The 20,319-nt window shown below is 34.2% G+C and overlaps 1 protein-coding gene across 2 annotated transcripts in view; it reads left to right on the top strand.

Annotated features, from left to right (window-relative positions):
* LOC140749749 (uncharacterized) overlaps positions 1 to 20,319 on the top strand; it is an 87,394-nt gene that overhangs the window by 20,032 nt on the left and 47,043 nt on the right. The window contains exon 2 of one of the 2 annotated variants that reach the window (XM_073082902.1): positions 6,898 to 6,964. The exons of the other annotated variant lie outside the window; for it this stretch is intronic. The gene's annotated coding sequence lies outside the window, so the exon portion shown is untranslated. The remainder of the gene's footprint in view (positions 1 to 6,897; positions 6,965 to 20,319) is intronic. 2 annotated transcript variants of the gene reach the window in all.

Here is a 20,319-nt window from a genome sequence, read left to right as displayed (position 1 = left end):
TTTTAGGCAGAAAAAGGTGTGACGTCTCTGGTGTCTAACCACGAGGGTTACTATCACTTTCAAAATGTGATTGATTTATTTGGAAGTAGATACAGACAGAACATGTAGATACAACAAAAAACAGATCTGATTGGTTTTAAACAAACCAAACAAATCAAATATACGTATATACGTTCGTTTACTTTATAAACTCGCACCACGACGTGGTTTCTCGACGTTTTCCCTGTAGACTGTTTAAAATGTTGCCTCAGGCTCTAGTCAGAAAATAAAACAAGATTTTAAAAGTCGTAGAACTATTTCACACATATTCTTGCCTTATGTGTAGTGCTACTATGATCTGGTATTGAGACGATAAGGCACATAATATGTTATATATAAAATTTTTGCGTCACAATGTTAGTTACCTTACTCCACCGAAATGGCTTTACCGATTTTCATCCAATTTTATATGCATATTCAGTAGATCTGAGAGTCGGCTACTATCTATTTATCATACCCCTAAGTGACAGGGGTTGTTCACCCTTAACATTTTTTTATTTATATGGCAACACAACGTTTGCTGGCTCAGCTAGTATCTATATAAATTCCTAATTGGATGTCAGGCGGAGGAATTTCTAAATCTGCTTAAGTAAGTTTTAAAACATACTTAAATTGTAAGTAGTTATTCCAGTTATAGACTTGAATGTGTAAGTTACTCCATATCACAAAGCAAAACGTAGGAACGTTACATTTATGTTATACAACAGAAACAACTTCCCTGAATCGAACCACAACAGACTCTATCTTTTTAAAAATGCGATAAACATTAATAATTTGCAAGTAACATCCCATCACCTGCACTAAAGCCACACACACATACATAAGTGTGTCCATGACATTATATTAATGGCACGTGACAAATAAATTAATTTTTATCAACCCTTTGTATCAACGTGAACACATAAATTAATTATTACAATAGCCGGTACTTTAACAAAGAAATCCATTATGTTATACAATAATTTACCACCGTAGTCGTGTTTCTGAATTTTCAATTATCGTGTCCATAAAGCCATTTCTGCGGCACCTACAAATATATTTCGGAAAATATTAACTTGGTCGGTTAATTACCTGAATGAAACGGAGTTATTTACAATTTTCACGAATATACAATTTGTGTAACGATATTAAATGCTGTATTAAACTCTGTAGTCATTTGCAATTACTCGTTGAAAACGTGCTCGTGTACAATGGGTAAGTAATATTCCAAAATACAATTTTATACAGTGGAGCTTCGTACAATTCTTTTTGAACATGATTAAGTTACAGCTCATGCTACTGTGGGATTATAAGTGTAGAAAACGCTATTTTCTTCGATGATATTTCGATTACAATAATAAAACTAGAGACTTTAACTACAAATACTTAGTTTCCCAGTTTCCAATCGATTTTTTGGAAAGACATTACAGATTTAACTTCAACGCAATATTTGACTTTTTATCTGATACACAATTTTCAGATTAACGAGTGTTTAAAGAGTAAGATACTAGTAGACAAGTGATTTCCTATTTCGTCACCCAAACTTATTGTTCCACTGATTTTACTAAAAAAGCTTGAGGCCATAATCCATCGCGCTGGTCTAGTGTAAATTGGTAAATTTCATAAACCTTGAAAACTTTTAAAGAACTCTTAAGCGTGTAGGGTCGCCCTCAAAGCAACCGACATAATAATTAATTTCTACTAGGCACATAACATTTTATCAGAGGTGCAGGCCTTGATTCGAACATCGGACCCCTGATTGAAAGGCGGAGTTACAACCACGAAAGTATGCACTCCCTTTGTACTTCTGATTATCTATCATTATTTAAAAAATAAAGTTGCGTGCAAAAGGTCCGTGTTAAACCTCAATTCGATTTTTCTGTTGTGGGAGGAGCAACGTGATTTATCTAGAATCCGTGGGATAAGGTGAATTATCTGTGACCTAAATATGTTCCAGGCGATGTTGTAAATTTTTAGGTCGTAGTATTACATTAAAGCAACACACTTTAATCCTATTAATCTTGATACAAAAAATTCCGTCGGTCAAAAATGCTATCTAAAAATATTGACAAAGTGGTTTTTAATATACACGTAATTTTTATTATACGTAATAAAAATGTAAGCTTCGTGTTTGCACATCGACTATTATCATACGTCATCGACTATACGTTAGCAGAACGGAGGTTAAGTAATAATAGCATTATCTACTATTTTTATTTTATTTTTGTCTGTTTGTTTGTGCCTTTGAAATCACCAAGCCACAACTGAATTCAATTGATTATCAATATAAACATATTCCGTATGTTGACTTAAATCTCATGAAATAATTACATACATTTCATTTACATTGATCTACTGTATCAAAAGTCATTAAATTTGAAGTCAACTTTTATTCAATTTACAATTAGAGGCATTCAGTTTACTGGTGTGCTCTGTGAGCTTAATAAATAACGTTATACAATTGACGTTATATTCTGAATTCTTAAATAAATTATGCGAAACATTTTAAATTAACTGTTTCTCAATTTATTTCAGGCATTAAGTAATTTTCTTGCTGCCTTACAATTGAATTGGGGTTTACGCGATTTGAATATTCATATCCATATTGCATTGTAAACGCGCATCTTAGCCGCTTGTATATTTGTATATTGATCTTAACAGATTTACAAAGGTGAGTGTCGTTGAGCGCGGTTGGGACTTCGATGGGTGACGGATAGAGGCTTTTCACGCAGAAGCATGGTATTTCTGAATACGTAAAGTCATCGGCTTTTTATTATTGATAAATTAAATATAAAATACAACGGCAGCTCAACCGAAACCAGCCTTAAGAATGCCAATATGGACTCAAAAATCGGTCAGAACATCCATATTGCTAGGCATTCTAAACCTTGTCCCTGTAGTACCGGGACCAGAATAGGGCTACGGTATCCCCTGCCTGTCGTAAGAGAAGGGGCTTCCGGGGTTGCGGGCGGCAAGAGTGGGAGCACAAACCGTCCAGCAAGCGACCCCCAGAAAGACAGCGGTTTATGTGGTCGCATATCGCTGTAATCACCAGGTATGTGAGAGGAGCGTAAATTGCTCCCCCCAGGATAGACCCCGATAGAAGGTCATCGCGTTAGGAGGACTCAGGTTGTGTTCCGTTGGTGATCCCGGAGTTCTCCACCAGACGCCGAGGACGGCCACCAGGGGGGTTTTAGTGCGGTAAAAGTCCCATATAGGCGTCGGGTACCTTTTGAAGGTTTCCCCCTCGTCAACAAAAAAATAGGCATTCTAAACTTATTATAAACAGTAAGTTAGTCTTCAGAAAATAAAAAAACGAAAAAAAATGATTAATCATATCAAAAAATAATACCGACACAGATATACAATTTATTTTCATTAAAAAGCGGAAAGCGGCTTTATGTATTAATATTTTATCGAAAAAGGCATCGATACTCAATAAAAGAGTAGCTTTACCTCGAAACCTTTCCAAAATTGATTTGTAAAAATGTGTAATTTGTTTTCAGCTCTGAAATATGACAGTCTGATTAATTTTTTTCATTACTTTATGTACCGATACACACACACGTACACGTCTTGTATCCGTACACATATTTATGTACGTGTATGATGTTTTAAAAGTATTTTCAATAAGGACAAAAATGTAAGTAACATGTAAATCTCGTGACAAGTGGAACACAGTAGCACTGAATACTGCTGTTATTGGGCAGAATAGCGTAGCGGTGTTGCCTTCGAAGTCGAACCACAAAGGGTTCTAGCACCTTCATAAATATAATTCTGGTTGCTGACATCTGACATGCAACTAAGATGGCTTTCTCTGGATCGAATACTTTATGTTTAAGTGTGGCCGACTAAGTCACACCTATGTCACATAAATGTAACAAGTGTAGGTATATTTTCAACCGCAACACAACACACAAACGTGTCTATAACGTAAACCACAGAACAATGAGTTAACATTTCTATACAGCTGGGATTACTACTTTGTATCTTCGTATAGTTGATACGTGACACGGGTACCGTGTGATATATGTAACCTACCATATAAAACCTTAAAATATTGATTCCGTTTGATTTCTACATGAAGAGACACACGGATGAACAAATTAAATTACACTTAAAGGAAATACGTTTTTGGAATGCGACGGCAATTTCGAAAAAACATAATAATGTATTTTAAGTTCGCGCTAATATTCAATCTTTGGTAGTGATTTTAAAATTGTATCAACAAAATAATTTTGTTTATTCGTACAAGATTTGACATCAAGTCACACGTTAAAATTTCCAAAATTTTAAATATCATTGTTAACGTATTTGGTGCGCGATTTAAAACGATACGCATTCGGTGTACGGCCGCGTATCATAACGAGTGTCGCATGATACGCTGGCGATTTTCCAATAACGACAACGCACCACAGAATCGTGCTTCGTGAACACCCATTAACCTCTTTAACCGCATATTCAAATGAGGTTATGCGAGCACGGGTGCGTTGTAAACCTTTTGACGTACGTTGTGCGTTGACCTAATAATTGTCACTGGCAATTGGCTGCGTTAGGCGCGCTCGTAACGTTCTTTGACGTTGGGATGTTATTTGGTATTTACTGCTTTGAAGACCGAAAATTGGGAATAGTGCGCCGTACAACGCCTAACGATAGGTTTGTTGATAGTCGAAATATATCAAAATAAGACTATAAGTTTATTCACGTAACAAAAATGCGAGTATTCCTCAAAATACATTTTAGAAATATCATGTATGTTATGACAGTACTATCAGAATAAAATGGCTGTGGATTTGATCGGAATCGGATTTTACCAATCCTTTACGGATTTCGTTAGGAATGTTATTAAAATAAGCATGGCATAATTATGAGCTTAGTAAGGACATCATTTACTTCGTACAAGAACTTTTATCTATTATATGTATTGTGTTTACACATATTTATTTTATACTAAATATACGAAACTGTCAGGTAAATATAACAGCAATTTTCTCAGTAGAAATAAACAAAATGTCATTCAAGTTGTGCGTGATATTTTTTTCACTGACGAGCCTCGTTTCCTTCCATCTTGACAGGTGACGTCACAAGGAGCTCTCGCTGAGTGATACATTTGTATCACAAAAATATTTTGTACGAGTGACAGAGTTATCGTTTGTGAATCTTTATGAATTTTTGATGATGGCATTTTCTTTACAAAGACATTGCAAGGAAGCGGAGGATAAAATTGTGTGAAATCAGCAAATCCGAATAGGGTACGACACGTTACAAAATTGTATAAGAATCTATAATTATGTATATGATTAATTTCCTAAAAGTAAACGAAAAATGTCCTTTTTTATTCATAAAAAAATGAATAAATATGTCAAATCATTCAATTTTAAAATTCATTGCTTCTATTCTTCAAATATCTAAAACACTAGAACGCTAGCTTAATGTGACGTAATTTCGGTAGCAAGCAACATATTTTCTTTATTATAATGTTTATTAACACAATGATATCTTGAGTGAAACAGAATGGCGGCTAGTGTTTCCATCCGAAAATTAAAGATTATAAGTCCTTTTCAAATTTATAAAATAAAAGTATAGTACTCTATTAACACTTGCCTTTCCTGTTCTAACATTCAAAGGCCAATAACACCTATCAGATAAAAGAGGAAGTTATAATGTACGCGCGAGTGAAAGTTCCCAACAACTATCTTTTCCAACAAAAGGTCGGACAAACATTGTTTTTACTACATAAACAGTTGCCATACAAAGGCGGCGAATAGCTTTGACTACGCCAACATTAAAGTCAAAAGTGGGTGACGGTATTCGTATAGCTATAAGGTCGAATACGTTGAACTAAATCTGTATACAATTCGGTTCAGTGAACTTTGAAAAGTTTCTGAATACGCAAGTACTGTAGGGATAGGGCGTCCAAAATTATTGATTCTAAGCGGATTCAGCCGTAGTTTGTTGCGGATTTACCCGACGCGGATTTTATGAACGGGTATCTGATTTATAGGGCCGTTGGGGTGAAATGGCAAACAATTGACGCTATTTCGGTGTTAGAACTTCACTTTGAAAGCGAGAATTCGTTGGTTTCTATTGTTTATGGGTGTTTATTGTTGACGAGTTTAACCAATGACACAATTAAGATGCTCATAAAAGAAAATTCGACTAAAGAAAAGTGATACGCGATTTTGGACTGAAAATTTAGGATTCTATACTAATATTCACTTATCGTCAACACACAGATTTCACAGGAATATCTCGTAGTGTAGTTGTGGTATCTTAGTTAATAAATTACGGGCTCTACCACCCATGCAATATATTTTTATAAAATTTATTACTAGCTTTTTTATTTATAGTGATATATCTATACGTTCGATTACCTTATTTTATAAATTAAAGTATGAATGATATGAATATTAAATGGGCTCTACCCAATAGGAGTCTGGAGTAAGATACCATAAAACATATAACCCTACATGACAGTGGTTGAACACGGTCGATCGGTCATGTTCCCGAGGGACCGCCTAAGCAAAGGGACTGTGCCAAACCTACTACGACAAACATGATCAACTATTGATGCAATCTCGACTTCTGAACAATTGGCCTAGTTGGTTCGGATTTGTGTAAATAGGATAATAGAATTTTGTAGAGCAATTTTATTTGACCGATATTTATATATTATATAATATTTATGTATATGAAATGTGAAGTCACTCACTCACTGACTGACATATCAACGCTAAACCTAAACCAAGGAAAGAAAGCTGAAGTTATTCACAGTGGTTGTATTTAAAAGACGTAGACGAGATGTAGGCGTAATAAAAAGATATTTTAAAATGAAATTATTATACTATGATAGGTTAAAATATAATTTATTGTTACTAGGTTTAACGACGAAGGGAATCTGTGACGAAACCTACATGCTTGAGAGTTCTTCACAACGTTCTCTAAGGTGAGTTAATTTTATAAAATATCCTTTGTTATTTATTGTTATACTTCGATATACTGTATAGACTTTACATTGTAAAACTTATGACTAGTAGTAGGTTGATGATATTATTTTGAATTCATATCTTGAATATCAATATTAATCGGTGTAAAGAATGATGTAACTTCATGAATAAACTTTTAAATACAAAACCATTATTTAAAGAAAAAGTATCATGGGTGCCATGAACACAAACGAAAACGAATACACAAATACCCAGAAGAGGTATCTAAATTCATCATTCAGATATCTGTCTGGCCGAGGATCGAATCCGGGACCTTTTGCGCGTCAGACAGCTATGGTGACCCCTCTGCCCGGCAATTGAATACTAAGAGAGCAATACGATTAGTTCGCGAAAGATTTATTTTGCATACGCAATGTTTTCATCATAAAACACATTAATATTTTTAATCCGAAAAAATGTATATTCCCTGCCTATTCAAATTCAATTTAATAATTATAATAACGTGTAATTATATTAAGGGGTACTACGCAGCTACGTTGCTACGAACGCTACGTGATATGGGATACGACTGATCGCTACGAATTGGAACACGGCGTCTATCGGAACGGTCCGTCATTGCAATTGCACACGATTTACGAAGCAAAGAGCCGCTCTACAGCATCCGATTACAGCAAAATACTTTGATAACTGTATTCGGTTTGCATTTCAGTTTGTTGGCCTGGACTTTTAAAATATAGTAGGATTGGTTATCAATAAATTAACTAATCATTTATTCGTTATTTTTCATAATCATTATTCCATTCTAAATGTCCCTGTGGAAATTTGTCTTTAATCATTACAACAGATTACTTTACTTAAGTACTTCTTTACTAAAGTAAGGTTCGTTCAAAAAGAGTCAAGAAGATGTATTTTTTAAACTATAATAATCAATAGGTCAATCTATACAATAATAATTCTTATTAACATTTCATTAAAACACTACGAGTTACATAAGATTTAACTCTAAAATATAGTATAACCACAGAATTATCGCTATGAATCAAACTCTGGCGGCTTATCGGAGCGTTCAGTCAATTTAATCGCATACGATTCTCGTGGCGGCGAGCTGATTCACAACCATTTGATAAGAGTAACGAAATGTTAACTTTAAACGGAGTCGCTTGGACCATTCGGTATTTCCAATCAATTCGTTGGCATGAATATCGTAGCGCTTCGTGAATTTTTTATCAAGTTAAAATATTTTCAGCCACATATTTTTAATAGTCACAAAATGCATTTTATAACGAACGTTAAAAAAATATGTAGGCAGTAAAGTATCCAAAAGAGGTCAAAGATTTTGTTTATAAAAAAAATTGCACTACTATGTCGTACCAGTTACTATTGTCTAGGAATCGGATCATGATGGCCCGTCCCATCATTTGATGGAATTTTATTAATCCTACTTTTAATTGGGGTTCATTGTAAGTCATTCAGTATTTTTTGTCAATATAAATACCATAGCGAAACCTACATAATTATATTTTGTTGAGCAGTGACATAATGTTTTATTTAGTTTAAGAGTATTATAGACACATGACATATTACGCAAATGCGGAATATAAATCGCGGCGTGGTTAATATTTCAGCATATTCACGTTACTTACGTAGATTTTAGAGACGTAGCACTCGTTATCTGCTACGAGTCGAGCGCTACGAAACGGCCGCTGCGGTCTATCGGCGGTCAGTCAATTCAATTGCAGACGATTTTCGTAGCAGAGGGCCGATTTACAGGCATTCGATAAGAGCAATGTATTTTCGATAACTTTGAGAGGTTCCGAGCGGACCGATATTTTCATTTTTTTTCCTATTTTACTTCACTTTACTTAAAGCAAGATAAATCGCGTCGCTTCGAGTGAAATAACCATTATACAACAGTTTAGTTCAAGGATTGTGACTTTAAAATAATATAAAAATATGGTGAATTAAATATTGCTATTTGCGGTAAATTAGTTTAAAGTTTCTCGAAAGGTACTTGCCTACAGTTTTATCAACTGATGTTGCAACCAGAAAAACGAAATCAAAAGAAAACCGACTTGTAGCTTAATTCTAATTAGAATGATGAAAACATTTCATTGAAGCAGCTGAATTAATTCCTAAGAGATTTTAAATGTAAACAAGTTTAATGAGATTTGAGCTTATTTAGTAGAACTTCAGGCAATACTCACAAAATAATTTTCAAACTAAATTTCACAAGCGAGATAAAGAAAATACCTTTCCAATTTAACATTAAGTACTGCTTAGTTAATTACAGACATCAAATTTCGATGTAATGTTGCTTTTGAAGAAGGTTTCAAAATACAATTTCTAGAAAATTTCTAAGTAAAGTCCCCCTTGCTGTCCTACTGCTGAGCACGAGAGTCTTAGAGAGTGATTGGGAGTGAGAGGGATCAAAGCCATGATCTACCGCGCTCGCTAAGTGCGGATTTCTAGATTTCAATCGCCCTTGAAAACCTTTTTTCCAAAACTTAAAAAAATCAGAGGCCTGGAATTGAAACCTTGCATCGCCCGAAAGTTTGGGTGACCTTCTAACCACTAGGCTATCAGCTTGAAGGTACTATACAAATATTATCTCATCTAAGATTCAGCATAATATCGCACATAAACGAAACAAAAGCCAAGGTGTTATAAGCCTGAGGGTAGGTTTGCAGTAATCCTCAGCTTAACAATACATGTGTACCTTATTACCCATGCATGCTCCACATGATTGTGATTAATTAATATTCCTTAACCCCTCATCCCTTACACAACACTTCGGGGAAGGTTTAAGCCGAGTCGATATAAATTGTCTTACGTTAAACATAATATATGACGGTGGATGTAATCCGGATTATATTACAATAGTAACATTCCCTTCCGATTCGAAATAGAAGAACCTTTTTCAGGCTTGAAGTCATTTGTCGAAAAATCCAATGCCTGGAGGCGTGAGATATCGTGGCTGCATAGATTTAAGGCACATTGAGCTATGCAGATATTATTATATTAGTCATTGTTAGTCAGGCTTAATCTTAATATCAATAACATAACATTACACTTGCAGGCCTAAAACACACTGAGATTGACAAAAAATACTATCAATAATCGGTTATCTTCGGAGTTGTAATATCTTTTGCATCGCACAAAGAAAATTCATCTTCAGTATTTATTAAGAGTTGTTACAACGTTTTTTATAGACTAAAATATTTTTTTTAAAGATGGCGTTTGTATTTAAACTATGAATTAATAAAATTGCAAAAGAATTGTGGTTGACTTATTACAGTCGAATAAGACTCTTACTGCTTTTACGTCTATAGCATTTATTAGCAACACAAAACATTTATGAATATAAAAAAAGTTTCTTCTGAAAGTAACGTTAACGCAGATTCATAATTCAAATATAATATTAAAGCTCAAATCCGCTATAAATTCCTCCACCTAGGTCTCCTAAAGCCTTGATAAAAAATAAAGTAAAAGTATAAAGTTAAGCTTACTGAACAAACTTTGGCTTTCAGTAATCGTCCTGAATGACGTTATAAGAATCGTTTGGGAGCTCTGTGAAGCCTTTGTTCCTGTATTTTAGTTCCTAGCCTCCCAGGAGACGTCCTTAGCTCTTTGTTAATTTTGTATAACCTGTCCCTGGTTAATAAGGTCTGTTGAAACGCATACTTTATGGATTTTTTTAACATCCTGGGAAAGTCTTGTGCCACTTAATTCTGCTAGGAATTATTGTTTATGCGCGTAGCAGTTCATGCATTGCCTTAAATGTTTTAATTAATAAACAGCCAACATGTATGTTACAAACATTTAAAAAAATATTATTTTATTTATTAAGCAAACAATATTTTTTTTGTGATTGTCAGCAAGCAACGAGGCAGAAATGTTCTAGAGTCGCGATCACACCTAGACAAAGGAAGTACTGGGTTCCGGTTAGGAGGAATTTTAAGACAAAAAAAACATCACATAAGCACTGGATGCCTACGGTTTTATTAAATCAGCACCAACTAAGAGAGATTTACATATCTCCAACAATGGATCTCAAAATCGTAGTGAAGAATGGATACACTATAATATATCCTATCTGTGGTTGATTACAGATGTCCATGGGCGGAAGTAGCCATTTAGATGGATGGATGGCAGCCAGGTGGACTGCATGCCCCTCTGCTATTATAAAAAAATATAATAATAACGCTATCAGGGTAATAAAAAGTGTCCACCGGAAGCATCAAAATAATATCTCAATAATAATCACAATATTCAGTAACATTGTATTGGATTGTATTAGATAAAATGATAATACAATTTCAGAACGTTGATACACGGATGAAAATTGCAGCTCATTGTGGCTTTGTGTTTGCGAAATCCGCTCCATTGGGCCGATTAGGATTGTTTATGTATTAGAGATAGATATTATTTAATCAAAATATCTCTGAGTTGTGTTAAAATTAACGCTATAATAGTGTGAGAGTAAAGCATCATGTTGGAATTATTAAATTGTGTAATTATGTGGTTATATTTACGCATTTTGGTATTTGGCTTTCTCATACAATAATTGTAATTATTGTAATTGTGTACTTTCCTACGGCTCACTTTATAGTAGAGATGTTGGAGTTTTTGAATGCCTCGTGTAAATATTTTACCCTTAAATCAGTATTATTATTTTTTATCTGTATTAAGTACAGCACTAAATACAGATATTATTAAATAGGAAGAGGTATGACGATCTCTAGCTTCGCAATTTCCTTTTCTGATTATATAAAACAAAATTAATCTCGTTCGAAATGAAATATAAATGAGGAATATTTTTTGCTAGCGAGTATAACGTTACATGGAAGCGCTTAATTGAAAACAAGAATGACGATTTTTTGTCAGAAGATTATATTGTAACATAGACGGTATTATGAAGAACAGAACTCAATAAGTATTTCGGAAACGCGCATCATTTAAAATGTTCTTTTCCGCTACGAATAAATCCAGACAAATGTCTAAGCGACACCGTTTCGCACAAACGGGTGTAAATACATAATAAACGTCTCCGGAATGATTGATTGTGCCAGCTAGAGTAGAGATGAAAGAAAAAAGTGAAATGTGGGGTGCGGGAGCATTTTCCCCGACTCCCCGTTTTACGGCGGTCACCTGATAGCGAGCGTGTTTTATGGGTCGGCCACGAAATTAGCGATATTTTATTATTATGTTTAAAACATGTAAGGTTCATGGCTAAAAGATCGCGAAATTTTGGCGCTGCGTACAGCACTAAGAAATTAGGATGGAAACTAGGGAATAAAAAGAAGTAGAATAATAAAAATAATGCATATCCATTTTAACCAGTAACCATCAAGCTATAATCATGGCATAATTAACATACTAACCATTTATGCACAGTGGTGAAAAGCTATTGTATTTTATTTAGAAGGGTGTTTTAAGAAAGATACACCAATGTTAAGTTGTATCTGTCATATCTGTGAGCGAGCCTGTTTATTAATAGCAGTAAACAATTGTTTTCAGTTAAAATATCATTTAACTTAACTTTTATCGTGCAATTATTTAATAAATATCTTTATCTTCTTTAAAATATTATTTAAGCGGGTAGTCTGTTTCTGTTATTTAAAGATAATTATTTATTCCTTTGATTTACAGCGACGACATGAAGCGGATTATTTGTAGAGAATTTCATGGCCCATACCTTATGGCGTAGCGGCGTGCTACGTAACGCGTAGAGCCGAGATAGAGTAGACACGGCATTTTCTGTGAATCTGTGTGATATTCTTTATGGGGTTTTTACAAGCGAGTCATTTAAAACGTGAGATTTCTAGTTTCATAAAAGGATATGTCGCTTTTATTCAGTTCTTGAAACTCTTTTAAAATTCTCTGGTAATTCGACTACATTTATAGTGACAAAACTAAACCAATATTTTAGTTGCTCTCAAAAACTTTCCTTTGATTTCCTTTTTGATTCAATTTCAGGCTAGGACAATAAATTTAATGTCTGTGTACTAAAAAGCTCGTAGGAAAAGGTAAACTTATTGAATCAACTAACATAACTCACCGAATGCGAGAAACTTTCGTCGACTCTCAAAACGAAATACATCCTATAATGGAATTTCGTCCGAGAAATATGCTGTATAATTTTATTTGGTCTCTATCTTTTAAGCCGAATATAATACATTTGGTTTATAAAAGAAAATAAAATAAAAGTGTCTTTGGGGACGATGAAACATTTTTTATTGGCTCTCAACTTTGGTGATAACAAAATCTCGTTTTATTATCCCTTTCTAAATAGTCAGTTGGTTATAACGTTATTTTCGGGGCGCGTTCCGTCGTTTTAATTAAAATCGAAAAGTTTTAAGGCTTGGAATAAAATTGATTGGGAGTTTCAGGTTGCTTCCCTGTTGGGTGTCAAAAATAAAACACCCAAAGCCATTCCGGATAAAAATCCTCCATTTATAACGAAATGAAAATTTCTCGAGATATCAGATTTCCATTCCTTTTTACAGTTATGAGATTTTATTCAATAAAAGTTTTATTATCATTCATATTGTACAAATATAAATTGTTTTTAAGTAGCGACCAATATGGTAGCCATGTTGGCCATACTGTAGGACGCCACGCGACGGGATCGACTGATCGACTATCGGAAGTTATTCCACTCCTTTCCTGATCGATGCCAACTGAGTAGAAATGGTACTAGTTTAGATGTCTGCTCTGGGGTATGGTATTTATTTAAAAAAAAATACCATATCCCAGAGCAGACGGTCTGTCTGTCTGTCTAATCGAGAATTTACTATTTTATACAATGGAGTGAATAAAGTGTTATAGTCCGCGTAAAACTGCTAGTCCGCTCTGAATATAGAAATGAATCGCCATAGCAAAATGTTGACTACACCTGCTCGCAACAACTTCAGAGCGGACTAGCTGATTGGCTCAGACTATACTACAGGTGAGAATAGACAATTTGAACGGCAGAGAGCCAACGACTTCGGTTGTTTCACCGTTTCGGACGGTAACTACCATTGTGACATGAGAATTTTATATATAAGATTTAATTACCATAGCACTACATTTTTAATTATAACATTCTATATACTAAACCTATATCTATTCTTTAAACTATATTGCATCTATTATATACTATAGGTACTACAAATATGAAATTTAAAGCCTGTATAGCGAACATTTAATATCAGAGCACGTGAAAGATTTTCGTCGTCACATTAAACTCGCTGACGTCGTCAAAGAGGTTTAATCATTTCTTTCCACGACCGCTTTGTATCAAAGCGAGAAATGTGTGTTAGTTGGTAACGACATAGAAATGAGGGAATCACATAAGTTGTTTCATATATGTGGTGAATTATCGTTTGGAAAAAGGTGAAATTATAGTGTAGTAATGTAAAAATGTAGTGTTCAGCATAGATGTATTACCTAATGTCATTCATGTCATTGGTGTTTAGCGTTCAACAACGATGTTTTTATTGAAATAAACATCTAAATGCCGAATATTTATTTATACGACTCAATAACATCTGTTATTGATTTTTACATACCATTTCGCATGTTTGATTATTATTAATAGCGGGCGTAAACCTTTAACAATATTTCACAAACAGACTCTAATGACACTTTTCCTGTCTAACCACATGTGTGAAATAACGCGCTAAAATCTCTTCGTCAAACACGCGTGCAACATACATGACAGAAGAAGTATCGACGAAATGAAAAATAACACTTCATACCGTAATATATATGACTATGTTAGATTTTCTGGAAATTCGTTCCCTAAAGGGACTAGATAATGAACGCTTGTCGGGTAATAAATTCCATACAATAAATACGAAACACAATCTTGTTTCATACGAACTCTGGAACTTTTAAACTAATTGTAATATGTTTGTAAATGAAATGGGACGTCTGGGGGAGATAAAGGGAATACAATATTTTCGACCCGTCGAGTTCTTTGTTTTTATTATCACGTTCTAAATACTCATATACTCATTGTTATTTTATAAACGCTCCATCGTTTTAATTAAAGTCGGGAATATTTTGGGGAATTTAATCTACTGGGATTTCGTGTGGAGTGACGAGTTATCAAAATTCAACGATTTTCGCAATGATACCGGGGATGGTAGAAGCCATTGTGGTTCGACTCCAGTGGCACCACCGTCACACATATTTCTGAATAACATTGGTGTTAAGCGCTGCTGTATTTTGTTTTGAAAAGTTTGGTAAAGGAGACATATGTATAGTTATCCCAGGCATGCCACCTTTCTTTTAGGTAATAATTAGTCTATGACCAACCTTGGGTACGACTGTAAACTTTTTGTGGTGGATCAAAGATATCTATGAGCCCTGTACCTTTTACCCCCACGTAGATAACAACCACGTTTGCTATCTCTTAATTATAAAAAAAAAACCTTGCTCACACAAGGCTGAACTGCATCACCTCCACGCCTACTTTTACCCTATAATAGCGTGTTAAGAGATTGTGTATTCTTAATAATAAATTGTATTAAAAAAGCAAAAATACAAATTTGATTAAAACGGGATATTCATAATAAAATGAGTTGTACACTTCAAGTTAATTATCCTCAAATAAATTGAATGCTTGCACGCAAAATACTCCAATCAGGATCCCAAATATGATTTTTGATTGCCCGCGTGTTATCAATAATGGATTCAATGAGTGGAATTAACTTCCGATTCGTGAAATCAACGTTTATTTGTTCATTCGCCGTATTTTTTTATGAAAACGGATAATGAACGGTTCGAATCAAAAGTGACGGCGAAGGGGTTAAATTTTTTTAAACAAGTTTTCATTTCATTTTAGTACTAATACGAATATTATAGAGATAAGCCTAACAAGCCTAAATATTACCAATATGTTAGTTTAAGTCCCTTACCAGATTAGCTCAAAATATCATATTATAATATATTCATAGAAGTAATTTAAATGGTACAAATTTATGTAAAGGAAGGATACATATTAAATATACAATCAAGTAAAGTGTTAACATAATAATATTTTTTGTTATTTATTCTATACCAATTAGGTATTTTAGCTAGTCATTACTACCACTTGTGTACTTACTCTTAGAGTAATTAAATCAAAATTAACAAATAATCCTATCTAAGGATGTATTGCTACTTATGAGGAATGAGTGACTTATGTAATGCAGCTTGCTTTACTTTGTCAAATCAGAGTTTTACTTTGCAAACACAAAATCCGCAGATACGTTCATAGTTTCGGGCACATCCTATTCCGGTGCCCTAACGGATGTCCGTTTCGGACGGGCTTAATGAAGAATGAACGATTTGACAGCCAAATTCTATTCTGTGGACCGTGACGCTGCCCGAAAAATTGAATTAGACCGTGTTTTTATAGGATTGTAATTTCAAGTTCTACGAAATAAATTTCGGTTTTTTTTGGAAAACATTCGAAACTTCGTTAACGAATGTATGCAGTGGATTTCCGGAATCTATTTTATAACTCATATTTAAATTTAGATTAGCAAACGAGCATTAATAATTACAGTTGCCCCAGTACATCTTTTTTTTTAATACAACAGAATAACCTATATAATGACGAATAATTATGCGTTAGTATTAATGGTGACTAAGATAGAATGCCTCTCAGAATAGCAGTAGTAAGGACTAAGTCAAAGCGATCGCTTCTGTGACGATAAAGCTTCTTTCTTAATAATGAACTGTGATTTATTTCTTTCCTACGTATTTTCTACACAAAATTCGTGAGCAAAAACCTTTATTTGTACACGCACAATTAATCATACCAATATTTAGTTACTAGCACGAAGACGGCGCAAACGTTTAACAACATTAAATACGGGTCTGAACCACGAAAACCGAATTGGAAATAGGCCTTATCGATCGCAAACCATCCATCAAGTGGTCCATTAATTAACAGAAAACCCAACGCGATTTTATACTAAAACTCAAAGTCACAGAGCCGAAAATCCCCCGCGATATAAATGAGTTGCCCACCGTACACCCGACAGCTTATAAATTGCCCGGGATTTTTACAACCGAGTAATTTTTGTTGATAAAGGTTGGTTTAATATATTTGTGTAGGGGGAGAGTAATTGTTGTGTGTATAAAGTCATTTTTCCGACGTTAAATCTGATGGCACGTTTCTATGCTGTTTTTACCTTTTGTTGGAATTTTTACACAACCACACATGTATACTTATATTCTAACGCTAAAAGCGAAGTAGGGATGTCATTTACATTTTTATCTGACTAGTATCTATCTAATATTCAATAATATCAAAAATATCAATGTTGTTTTAATAATGAAAAAATTAAATAATTTGATATACTCTATAATGCATCATTGTCAAATGTCGATCTTTGGAAGACCAAACATTGCATGGATTGATAACAAGTAACGGGCTTACAAAGACTCGTTATCAACGTCAGTCTTTGTAAAATTCCTCTATGCAAGTTTCAATAGTCCATAATAATTATATCAATCAACGCAATATGTGCCACACTTCGTTGACAGGGAATGGGACAAAAAACGAGTTTTATGCTTTAGTATTATACAAACGGGCATTGGTTTGATAGTAGCAATTATTTGACACATCATTCGTATTTTTTTAAGCAGTAAAGCTTGAAGTCCTTCTGATGGTACGTGGCCACTGCCAGACGGCCACCTATAAACGTCTATTACAAGACTACAATATCTTTGTATCTGACTGTGGAGGGTAATGATTGCGGAGCATAATTATGTACATGTATGTCTTATCCTCTGGCACGACGTACACTCAAACATCTCGACGTATTTTGAGATAATTATGAGATCCATTTTTTTTTGTTTACGAGGGAAAACCTTCAAAAGATACCCGACGACGTGGGAGCGACGCCGTGTTATGTGGGATTTTTTTTCACATAGGTATACATAATATTTAATAGTATTGAAAATATCAATGGAACATAGTAATGTTCATTTACTTTTGGAGCTGGCTGTACCTATGTTTCATTCTGTGGCCCTACAGTAAGTATTTTGACATATGGACTCGTCTAAATTATAGTCACTCCTATAATTTAGAGGCAATATTTTTAAGCAATCAGTTTTTGTTTATATAATAATTCTCCAGTTAAATAAATTTCTTGAAACCTTGATCACGCAAACATCGGTAGCCACTTCGTTGCACAGGCATCGAGGGATTGAACGAGAGAAAGCTGCCACAATCCCGTCCCGTGACCTACTTGCACACCGCGGTTCATTCTGAGTCTGCCGGAGCGTTTCTACTTGATTGAAATGCACTCTCGCTAGCTACGACCATGTTTTGTCTTCCTTTTTTATAAGATAGTTTAAAATGTGGTATGTTACTGTGGTTCGACTCTGGACGTAACACTAATATGATTTTTTCTGTTTAATAACAGTGTTACGCTTTAAGGAATGTGGTAAGGGAGACATCACTTATCACAAGCGTTCCGACTTAGTCCTTAGGGGTAGCAACGCATCTTTTACCAAACTCAAGTAGAGATCTAATCTTATCAGCAGTAGCCACTTACCATCAGGTGAACATACTTATTAGCCATTTAAATATGATAAAAAGTGTATTTCCCCAAACCGCGTAGTGGATAATTGAATAACTAAGTACAAAAATACATACATTATAATGTCTGTGATATGTTCGTAATATGTTGTATACTTGAATAAATTTATTTTATATAAACGTCATTAAGAGCCTACCTTTCATAGGCTTATTAAACTGACGTAATCCGTATTATGACAGTCTTCGAGTTTTGTTTACGAACATTTGATTACATTTGCGAAACCCTTCTAACCCTTAAATGAACCATATTGTTTTATGAGTTGAACACACAAGTATGCAGTTCATTTAATACATAAGTCATTGTTCACACTGGCGGATGTCGAAGTAAGAAACGTCAACGACTGTCGCAAAAACGCACGCTGCTACGTGAGTTGTAGTTTATAAAAGACACCATCACATCAAATATCGTTCCAAACTCAAACGGTCGAATGAAAAAATAAGATGCTTACTCAAGTCAATTACACTTTTCAATACGTTCTTTCTACAGCCTGTAGTACACAGTCAAGATTTACAACTAAAAGACTCCAGGTTCCACATTCAATGTATAGTTTCTTTTGTTGCCAAGAGATGACATTGTATCAATACACCAAAACACACAGTATTGATTTAGTAAATACGAATACACAGGATGATTTTGTTTAATAAGCGTAGATGGAACTACTGATGAAATGTATGTACAAAAGGATTTTGTATACTGGAATAACATATTCTTTTCCTGTTTATTTAGTATTTATTTATCGATTAGTCTTATGGTAAAACTAGGTGATTTATACATGGGAAACTGAACGGTACTTCGCATGACCCTAAACCCCATACATCTTCCATCTACGTGGTTCGGATAAGACGTGACATAAAGAATCAAAGCATCACGATTTCCAATTGATACGTCGTTCCACGTACGTGTTTCATAAGTTACTTCCTTATCGCATCTGAGCTTGGTACTCGTATAAAACTTGACATAACACATAAGACCGTTATATTACGATCGTTACCTTATGTCTTATACACGTTTATATAATATTGTTATCGTTGAATTGACTAGGCTTTTTTTTCTATTTCAGTATTATATAGTAAGAAAGTACATACGGAATACGGACCTATAAAAATAATAACTTGAAATTGCAAGATCTAATTCAAGTAGTTCTTTTTTTAATTTCTCTAACTCCTTTGTGCTTTGAAAAATGAATATCTTTGAATATGATGTTTACCTAGTCAGCAATCAACCTATATATTTAATCTCATATCTGAGATCAATCAAATATTGCTTACAACATGTTTGAGTGCCAAATACTCTTATAGGCCAGAACATAATAAATCTTGCAGACATTATCTGACATAATGATTTGATACTTAGACCCTGAAATTGTGCTTCATTTGCGCAAAATATAAGTCGCAACAACGTCAGCGTATTCACGCTTCGTGTGTAAGCCGCCTTAATCCTCAAAATTGGATGGATAATAAAGAAGGGGTGGATATTAAAAGTTGAATTGTGTTTGGATAAACATGTAAGCGTCGCTTGTTGCCGACGTTGAAGGTGGAATTCTGTCGAGATTAAGTACATTATAACTTTTAAAGTAATGGTACATTATGCTCGTATTATATTCAACGAAATAAAATTAATTCTTAAGTTATCATTTTCAGTTTATGACTTTGTGTCGTAACTGGAATGGTATATGTAATTTTGATTGTATTTGGAGTCAGAGAAGTTATTTATGAAAATATTTTGGTTCAGAAAATATTTTCTGGTTGAACCCGTGATGATTGGGAATT

The sequence above is a fragment of the Epargyreus clarus genome, unplaced genomic scaffold (assembly GCF_041222505.1).
Source record: "Epargyreus clarus isolate Ecla_fem2 unplaced genomic scaffold, WU_Ecla_fem_2.2 ptg000018l, whole genome shotgun sequence".
Taxonomy (NCBI): Eukaryota; Metazoa; Arthropoda; class Insecta; order Lepidoptera; family Hesperiidae; genus Epargyreus; species Epargyreus clarus.
Note: the sequence above shows the minus strand (reverse complement) of the source record. Positions and strands in the feature narration are given on the sequence as shown.